The sequence below is a fragment of the Malania oleifera genome, chromosome 8 (assembly GCF_029873635.1).
Source record: "Malania oleifera isolate guangnan ecotype guangnan chromosome 8, ASM2987363v1, whole genome shotgun sequence".
In the NCBI taxonomy this organism is placed as follows: Eukaryota; Viridiplantae; Streptophyta; class Magnoliopsida; order Santalales; family Ximeniaceae; genus Malania; species Malania oleifera.
Genome location: NC_080424.1, coordinates 107,688,859 through 107,699,075, shown reverse-complemented (window position 1 = coordinate 107,699,075; position 10,217 = coordinate 107,688,859).

Genomic DNA, 10,217 nt, shown 5'->3' with positions numbered 1-10,217 from the left:
AAAAATTATCCCAAAAATAAATCTAATAAGTCTTTCGAAACTACTCCCTTTCAAAAATCGAAAGAATGAGCATATTATATAGGTATTCCCTCAGGACCGGGGCAATCCAATACTCTGAAGAGTCTATGCCCTTGGTTGCAATCATTGAGAAAGAAAATCAAGAAAATAGAGTACAAAATACTCTCCTGGTGGTTTTGAAAGCTGTAGGTTTTTCTAAGTAATAAAATACTATTTTGGGAGATTTTTTTGAAATTTGTTCGAGATGAAAATGATTTTTTAGGCCTAAAAACATTTTTGTGATTTTTCTAAAGTGTGAAAACATTTTTTGTGATTTTTGTGATTTTTCGATATTTTTTCCAAACATCAAAATAACAAAAAATAGAAACCCATGGAAATCAAAGTGTGAAAATATTTTTTGGATTTTTTTGAGAATTTTTTGTGAATTTTATGGATATCTAAATGAATAATATATAAGTAAAATGGAGAAAACCGGTGTGAACCGGCTCCGGGGATGAGGAACCGATCAAACGTTGACCGGTATGGGGGAAAACCAGTTTAAGGTCTTGGTCGAGACCAATTCAAGTCAACACGCGCTGCCTTCCGCGTGGGTTGTGTGTGTTGAAATGCACGTATGAGTGAGTACGTGCGTGAATGTGTGTGCATGCATGAAGGTGCACGTGTATGAATGCGTGTGCATGCATGGATGTGCACGTGTACGAACGTGTGTGTATGCATGGATTGAGCACGTACATGAATGATGTGTGATGCAGGTAATGAGTGTGAATGCAAATGAGCATGCGTGTGCATGCATGCGCGCATAAACAAACAACGATACGAATGGTGATGTCTGAGGTGATAACGAAACACACAAGTGTGCGTGTGCATGGAAGAGAATGAGCATGTATACGTGGTGTGTGAACGAACATGCACATGAATACCTGCGTGGATGAATGATAACTGAAGTGATGATGTCATGGGTGACACCTAGGTGCATGAGGTGGGTTGCATACGCGTGCGTATGTATACGAGGGTGCATGCATACATGAATGTGTGCGCACAAAGGTACGAATATGTGACATGCGTGTGCACGAGTGTGTGAGTTTGTATGAATGAGTATGGTCATGAGTGTGTGAATGTACGCGTTACATACATGGGTCTGTACGTGTGTGCATGTGTGTGTTGCATGCATGCTTGGGTGTGTACGTGTGTGTGCGCGTTAGTGGGTGCAGGTGTGTACACAGTGCGTGTATCTGTATGCCTTAAGTGGGTGTGTATGTGAAGTGCATGTGGCTGAGTGTAATAGTGTGTGGGCAGTGGGTGTGTAGGTGTGTGTGTATATTTTTTATTACTTGTGGGTGTGTGTGTGTGTTAGTGTGGGATGAAACATGCATGGGTGCGTGGGTTAGTGCATGGGTTGGTGTGTATTTTTTTTTTTTTAATTTTGTGAAACGGTGTGTGTTTTAGTGTGTGGAATAGGGTGTGTCATAGTGTGTGTGTGTGTGTGTGTGCAGGTATGTTGCTACGCGGCCATGGTTGAGAAGGGTGCCGAGAAATAGCTGTTGCTACTGCTATTCTTGTAGGTTGCGACCTGCTGTTGTCCGTGAGAGGTTTTGCTGATGGCCATGTGTGGTGTTGTGGTTGGCCGCGACTAGGGGTGTGTGGGTTGTGGAGATGCTGTGTTGACAACGTGTGTTTGTGTGAGTGAGTGTTATGTGGTTGAGTGTTGTGTATTTCAATATATGTTAGACTCGTGGCTGTGAGTGGAGAGTGGTCAAAGGTTACCTGTTGTAGGTAGATGGCCGGAAATGACAAAGGCACAGCCGAAGGAGAGGGATGACTGGAGATCCGTAGCTGCGCGCCTATGGCTGGCAAAAACTAGAACTGAATGTTAGCAAAAGCAAGAAATAAAATCAATAAACACCCAACACCGAAAGCTGGTACAAGATTGCGGCGATCAATCACGAACACACAGCATCACCATGCTTTGGAGAAGAAGAGAGTGCATATGTGTTCTGCATGCTTTGGAGGGGCAGCCGGAGTGACTGCCTGCCATGTGGCTGAAGTTGGTGAAGGCGACGGTGGTGGAGGCATCAAAAGGATCATCGTCGGAGATGAGGGAGGTGAGTCGGAGGTGTCGTTGCTGTTAAAGATGCTTTTGTGCACTCAATAAGCTATCATGGCAGGCCGCAAACCACGATCGGCCTGGAACACAGTGGCGAGCCAGACGGAGAAGGAGTTGCAGATCGTGGTCATGTAGGCTATGAAGCGAAGTGAGGTTGGTCAAGGATGCTCAAGAGGTGATTTGGAGGCTGCTATGTGAGATCGCTGTAAGCGAGATAGGAGATGCCGAGGGTGATCTGCGATGGAATTGGGTGATGGTGATGACGACGGTGATGAGGGTGGTTGGGAGAATGGTAGCAGTAGAGGGAGGTCTTGGGTTTGATGGAAGATGGTGGCTCGGGTATGGAGGCACCGAAGGGTTTATGAAAGTGGTCATGGGTCTGGTGCTGGTTTGTGGATGATGGGTGAGGCGAGCGTGAGAAACGAAGAGGTTAGGGATGGCGGCAGTGGGGCGAGAAGTCACAGGATCTGGTGGTGCTTAGGTGAAATCGAGAGGGTGGAGATGGGAGTTACTTGGAGCTAGTTTGCGTGGGGAAATGGAGATGAGGGTGAGCTCAGTTGCATCGGCGAATAAAGATGAGGGTGAGCTTGGTTGCTTGTAGGCGACCAGTGAATAGTGAAGCATGGTGCCCCTGTGTGAGCGGTGAGTGAATAGTGGAATGGATTGAGCCCCCCTTTTTCGCGTGAACCGCTCTCCTGCTTTAGCTCTGCGCAGGGACTCCTTTTATAGGAGTCTGGTGGTGAAATTTGGTGCTAGAACTGCCTCATTCTCCAATAGTTTTATGTTCCTTTTGTAAGAACCCGAACCATGATAGAGGGACTTTTTATGTAAAAGAGAGAAAAAAATAGAATTTGCACAGACTTCATCGACGAGGCCATAATTCATCGACGAGGGTAAAAGGCTTCTCATCGACGAAATTCAGAAGCTCGTCGATGAGTAAATGCCAAGAGGCCCAGGAAAATTTGAAATATCTGGCTCGTCGACGAGGCTGCTGATTCGTTGACGAGGCTGCCGATTCGTCGACGAGGCTAGTGAAGAATTCGTTGACAAGGACCTCAATTCGTCAACGAATCCACTCGGGTCAAAGGTGCTATAAAGGATATTTTGGGTTGCTTTGGGGCTAAGTTTCCCCAAACACACACTCTCTCTCTCTAAAACTCTCCTTACACTCTATCTCTCTAGTTTTTTTTGCCGATAATTGCCCGGTTCGTAAATCCAACGATACTGCGAGAATCAGTGAAGGATTCTCTACGTTTCTAGCGGATCGGAATCTCGTTTCAAAGGATTTCAGGTTTCGGGCTAAAATCGAGGTAAGGCTCGATTTTCATTTCTAATTCAGTATATGTGTAGTAGTACGGATTGTAAGCATATACTGTACTGTGGTTTGTAGGTTTTGGAGTCTCGGTTCGTAGTTTTGAGGACCGTAGAGTTCGTAGTTGGAATTCGGGTTAAGGTAAGGGGATTTTGTTTATATCAGTTTATTTTCGAAATCAGGATCGATAAGCTTGTAGGCTACGATCGTATGTATGTTTTGGCAACTTATTTGGGGAAATCTATCGGGTAAAAATACTGAATTTTCGGGTTACAGTTTTCGGGAAAATTGTGGATTTCGGGTATCATCTCTATTTTGTTTGGAAAATTGTTGGTTGTATTAAAATTGTATTATTGAGGTGACCGTAATCCATATTTGCATAAATTGTATACTTGAAATTGTAATTGATATGATTTGTCGTAAACCAAATAAGTGTGGTATGTATGGGTGTATGTATTTATTTCAGGTATTTGTAAAACAGTTATGTGGCGGCTAATTACCGTATGTTGAAATGTATAGGAACATGAGTTCCAAAATGATTCCAGGGATTTGTAAAACAGCCATGTATCGGTTAACTACCATGGGCGAGAGTGGCCAGCTCTATATCTGGGGTGTGAAATATCACCAGTATGTTCCGGCTGGTCACCGAAGGGTGTGTTCTACACCATATGTAGCAATGTAATCACTATTGGGCCTGATTCGTCGCCTTGTAGTTGCGTATGTAGCAATGTAATCGATGTAAGACTGGGTGACCTTGTGTAGTTGTGTATGGAGCAATGTAATCACTATTGGGCCTCAGTTGTCGCAGCGTAGTTGCGTATATAGCAAAGTAATTGCTGTGAGACGAGGTGACCTTGTGTAGTTGCGAACTAGTGTGATGACACTGACCGTATGTTTTTGGGTATCGTATGTCTTGAAATGGTTTTTTTGAAAATACTAGAACTGTGTGGAACTGTATGTATATGTATGAAACTGTATGGAAATGTTTCAAACTGTATTGTATTTTATAGTGTTATGAAGTATGTAAAATAACACTAGTATGCCACACACTGATATAACCTATTTTCTTCCTTATTGAGAGGTGTCTCACCCCGAATGTACGTACAATGTTTTTCAGGTCCCTTATGTAGCCGTAAGTAGCATCCTAGCATCTGGGAGCAAGGGTGTCGTAGCTACTGCTAGTACCTACTAGGTACGAGTTTTGGTATCTAGGTTGTCGGGATAGTTTTGTGGACACCTGGGGTATGTGTTGTAATTATAGGAATGTATATCCTAGTTTGTATAGCCTCTGGTATGATATTGTTTATGTATAAAAGACTGTATTCCGCTGCATATTATGGATGATTATGGATGTTGTATGTATGTATGTGGGCATCTGTTCACCCCACGGGGTCGAACCCTCTATTTGTATTGTATTATGTACGTTTAAATTGATACAAAGACTGGTTAGGTTACTCAAATTCACACCTGGGACCCACCTGCGGGTTCGGGGCGTGACACCTTTATTCCCTCAAGGGAATATTGTCACGCCCTGAACCCACAGGTGGGTCCCAGGTGTGAGTTTAAGTAATCTAACCCGTCTCTGTATCAATTGAAACATTCATGATACAATACGTAAAGGGGGTCCGACCCCATGGGGTAAATGGATGCCTACATACATACACCCAATCATCCATACTCATCCATAATACGCAGCGGAATATGGTCTTTTATACAATAATAGTATCATACCAGAGTCTATACAAACTAAGACATGCATTCCCATTATACAACTATACCCTAGGTGTTTACAAAAACCATCTCGACAACCTGGATACCAAAACTTGTACCTGAAAGGTACTAGCAGTAGCTATGGCACCCCTTGCCAACACTAGGATGCTACTTACCGCTACCTGAAGGCCCTGAAAATATTGTACGTACATTCGGGGTGAGACACCTCTCAGTAAGGAAGAAAACAATTTATATCAGTGTGTTGCATACCGGTGTCGTTTACATACTTCATAACACTATACATACGATACATTTTGAAACAATTCGTATAGTTTCATACAAATATATACAGATCCAGTATTTTCAAAAAACCATATCAGTTCATACGATACCATACATACATACATACATACGGTCCGTGTCGTCACACAAGTTCGCAACTGTCACGACCTGCTCATTTTTTTCACATTTTTTTTTTATATTATCAACATCATAATATTAATACTACATATCCCACAATCTAGCTTAGCAGGTCACCATCCACCTGAACCCGTGGGTACCAGGGATATAACAAAACATACAGCAGAAGCCTACGCCGCAGAAAGTATAAAATCATATACATCTCATCATAATGTGCAGAACATATACCAGAGTACTACAACCACTAACTCTCAGTATATACAACCCAAAAATAAATCTAGGGACAATTCCCTCAAAATCTAACTGTCCCTACCAAAACTTACTATTCGCAGAGGGCAGATAAACAACACTAATTATGTGGGGCTTTTTCCACTCTCCTATCCAGGGCTCCTGAAAAGTTAATGAAATTTAGGGGTGAGACACCTCTCAGTAAGGGAAATAAACTAATACTAGTGTGTGGCAACTTGAGTAATTCGTGTTCAACATAAATCATATATAACACATTTAGTATTGTTTCATCAAATCTGGGAAAATATATATATATATATATATATAAATTAACATGGCAGAACATACTGCATTTTCATAACATATCTCAACTCATGTCATAATAATAATAACATAAAAACCATCCTGGTGGGTTAGCTGGCTGTTGTCATGTATTACCCCCACATGATTGGGTTGTATGGCCCGAAGGCGGGACCTGAGAATGGTTGACCGACCACTGCCAAGTTAATAGTCTAGTCTGTAGGTCCGATGGGTCTACCTAGACTGGTCCGTACACCAGGGGCGATAACAGCACACTTCTCAAAAATAACCACATCGACCATCCAATCTCACACCACTCCGTACAGCGGCGTTAATACAAATATCATGATCACGAGGATCATGGACACATAGCAACGGTACCGTGCAAGTGCTAGCCTAAACCAAGCCAACAAGGTTCTGATATCATTTACATATACTGAAACCGTGATACATAAATATCTCATTTCATTTATTTTTACATCAATCATATCATTTCACATATATACATGTATCATAAAAATCATTGGCCCGTACGCCGATATTTCACATTTGATCATAGCTCGACCCATACGCCAGCTACACATAGCACAACCCGTACGCTGACAAACAGTAATCACATAGCACAGCCTGTACGCTGGCAAATCATATAGCACGGCCCGTACGCCGGCAAATCATATCTCATATATATATATATATATATATACAAAAACATCTCGGCCCGTACGCCGATTTTTCATCATAAAAATCCATCTCATCCACATTCCCAAAAAACAGCATTTCACAACATTTTTACTCATGCCACACAGTAGATTCTCCACATATTCAACATACAATCCTTTTCACAGTATTTTGCAAATATAAGACATATATATATAATCATATACATTTTCCATAAATCAAATGATAACTATATATATAAACATTTTCCAAAACAATACTTGTTTAGTTTATCCCCTTACTTGATTCCTGGAAAGCCCCTAATAAATCTACCCCGCACCTGCAGGGTTCCTAACTCAACACCCTGAAAATGAAAAATTTCAAAATTAAAATTTAGTATTTCTAAACATACAATATTTTCCTCAACTGCCAAAAACTCAAATATTGGGTAGAAAGTTTTCACCCAAAAGCATTCAAGTTTAACACCTGAGGGGTTCCCTGGCCAATACTCCGAAACTGAAAACTCCCAGTATTAAATTTCAGTATTTTTATGTGCACAGTATTTCTTATAACTAGCGCAAGACCAAATATGCCTTAAAAAGCCTTACCTCAACTTTGGGATGATTTCCAACTTCGTTTCCCTGACGATCTGCCCTGACAGACTTGTAGAGAACTCTGCCAGGATCGTCGTGGTAGTTTCGGATCGTCGATCTAACAACTGGTGGGGTCGAAAATGTAGAGAGAAGGGAGAGAGAACCGTAGAGAGAGAGAGAGAGAGGAGAGAGAGAGAGAGGCTTCGCAAACAAATGATATTTCTCCCGGATTTTTCACTATTATAAAACAGGATTTCGTCGACGAGCACGACCTTTGTTGACGAGTCCTTCACAAATTTCGTCGATGAGACCCTGTATTTGTCGACGAAATTCAGGCTGCCTCAGAACCTCTCTCGGTATTTTCTCGAAGACGAAGCCCTGAAACTCTCCCTTTTTGTTTTTCCCTTCCGAAATGCAATGTCGTCGACGAACTCCTTCTGTTTCCGATTTCCATTTCCCTTTCCTTATTATTTAAATTCGGGTCGTTACAGCAACTACACCAGGTCACCTCGTCTCATAGCAATTACATTGCTACATACGCAACTACACTGCGACCATCAAGGCCCAATGGTGAATCCATTGCATCATACGCGACTACACAAGGTCACCTTATCTCACAACGATTACATTTCTACACATGCAACTACGAAAATCTATGACTTACGCCCAATAGTGAATCCATTGCTACATACGCAACTACACAAGGTCACCTAGTCTCACCCCGATTACATTGCCATGTGACAACTACACTGCGACGACCCAAGCCCACTGTGAATCCATTGCTACAAACGGTGTAGATCACACCTTCGGTGACCAGTCGAACCATACTGGTGATATTTCACACCCTAGATATAGAGCCAGCCACTCTCGGCGTACGGTAATTAGCCGCCACTAGCTAATTTCACAAAACTTGGAATCATTTTGGGAACTCACGTCCCTATACATTTTAGCGTACGGTAATTAGCCGCTACACAGCTGTTTCATAAATACCTGAAACAAATACCTACATCCATACGTATCACACTTATTTGCTTTACGGCAAATCATATCATTTACAATTTCAAGTATACAGTTTATGCAAATATGGATTACGGTCACCTCAATAATACAGTTTTAATGCAAACAACAGTTTTCCAAACAAAAATAGAGATGATACCCAAAATCCCCAAATTTTCCCAAAAACTATAACCCGAAAATCCCGTATTTTTACCAGATAGATTTCCCCAAATAAGTAGTCAAAACATGCATACGATCGTAGCCTATAAGCTTACCGATCCTGATTTCAAAAATGGATTGTTATAAACAGAATCCCCTTACATTAACCGGAAATCCACTACGAACTCTACGATCCTCAAAACTACGAACCGAGACTCCGAAATCTACAAACCGCAGTACAAAACGTACTTACAATTCGTACTACTACACATATACCAAATCAGAAATGAAAACCGAGTCTTACCTCGATTTTGGCCCGAAACTTGAAATCCTTCGAAATGAGATTCTGATTTAGTAGAAACATAGAGAATCCTTCACTGATCCTCGCAGTAACTGTGGATTTGTGAATCCGGCGACAAACGACGAAGGAATCGAAGAGAGAGAGAGAGAGAGCTTTGAAATCTAGAGAGAGAGAGAGAGATCCAAAACTTAGTAATGAAGCAAGCCCAAAATATCCTTATAAAGACCTTTGACCCGAGGGATTTCGTCGACGAATTGGTCTTCTCGTCGACGAGGTCTTCAGGGATTTCATCGATGAGGCAGCGATTTCGTCGACGAATTTTGATATTTAAATTTTCTTGAACCCCTCAGCTTTTTCTCGTCGAAGAACCTCTGAATTTTGTTGATGAAAAATCTACTACCTTCATCGACGAATTTCGGCCTCGCCGACGAAGTCTGCAGAATTCCATACTTTACTCCTCTTTTACGCAATTACCCAGTACAATGCAAATTCAGGTTCTTACAAATATTGTAACTATGCACATGCCACTCTTTCCTTTCCAGGTTGTAATTCCATTAAGTAGGTTCTTGTGGGTATGATGAATGTGACTCCATTTTTTATTTTTATTTCGTGGCATTTTGTTTGTTTTTTTGCTTGGTATTTTTTTTCTTTTGTATTTTATGTATTTCTCTTTTTTCATTTGTTTCAAAAAGACTTGATTTCCAAACACCGGGGGACCCGAACCCGATGCAAAAATACTGGAACCCTTGTTAAAATGCCGGGACTCGATTAAAATTCGCTGAGATACAGTAAAAATGTCGGAACTCCATTAAAAGACACCATGACTCAATTAAAATCACCGGTATTTGATTAAAACACCGGGACTCTGTCGAATTTCCCTGAGACTTCAAAATTCATCTGGTCTCGGTTAGAAATCCAAGGTTCAATTAAAATTCACCATGACTCAAAAATTCACTGGGATTCCATCAGATGCTCCCATTTGGGATTCAAGTCAGTTTTTAATACGCCAAGTTTTCTCAAAAATTGTCTGGTTAAAATTGGAGTGTCAACAATTTAGTTTCTAATTATTTTTATTTTTATTTTTAACAGTGTTTGATTTGGATAAATGTTGGGCTTTTGTGGAGCCTAGTTGCATTAAATTTGGATGATGACCCGACCTTTCTTTAATAAGAGATTTCTATCATAAGGTTTAGTCCATGAGTGTTGCGGCTTGGGCCGCCCCCGGGAAATTTTTTTTGACCTGTTTTGTAACTCATTTGGAGCCCTGTGCGGAGCATATAAAATGATTGTTTTTTGGGTGATTAGGGTTATACGGTCACACTTCGCAAGAGAGCGAGAGGGAGAACATTGTGCTGCCGCACTCTCTGTATTTTCTTCCTGATAATAGTGAAATTCCTGCAACTCCATGGACGCAGGCAA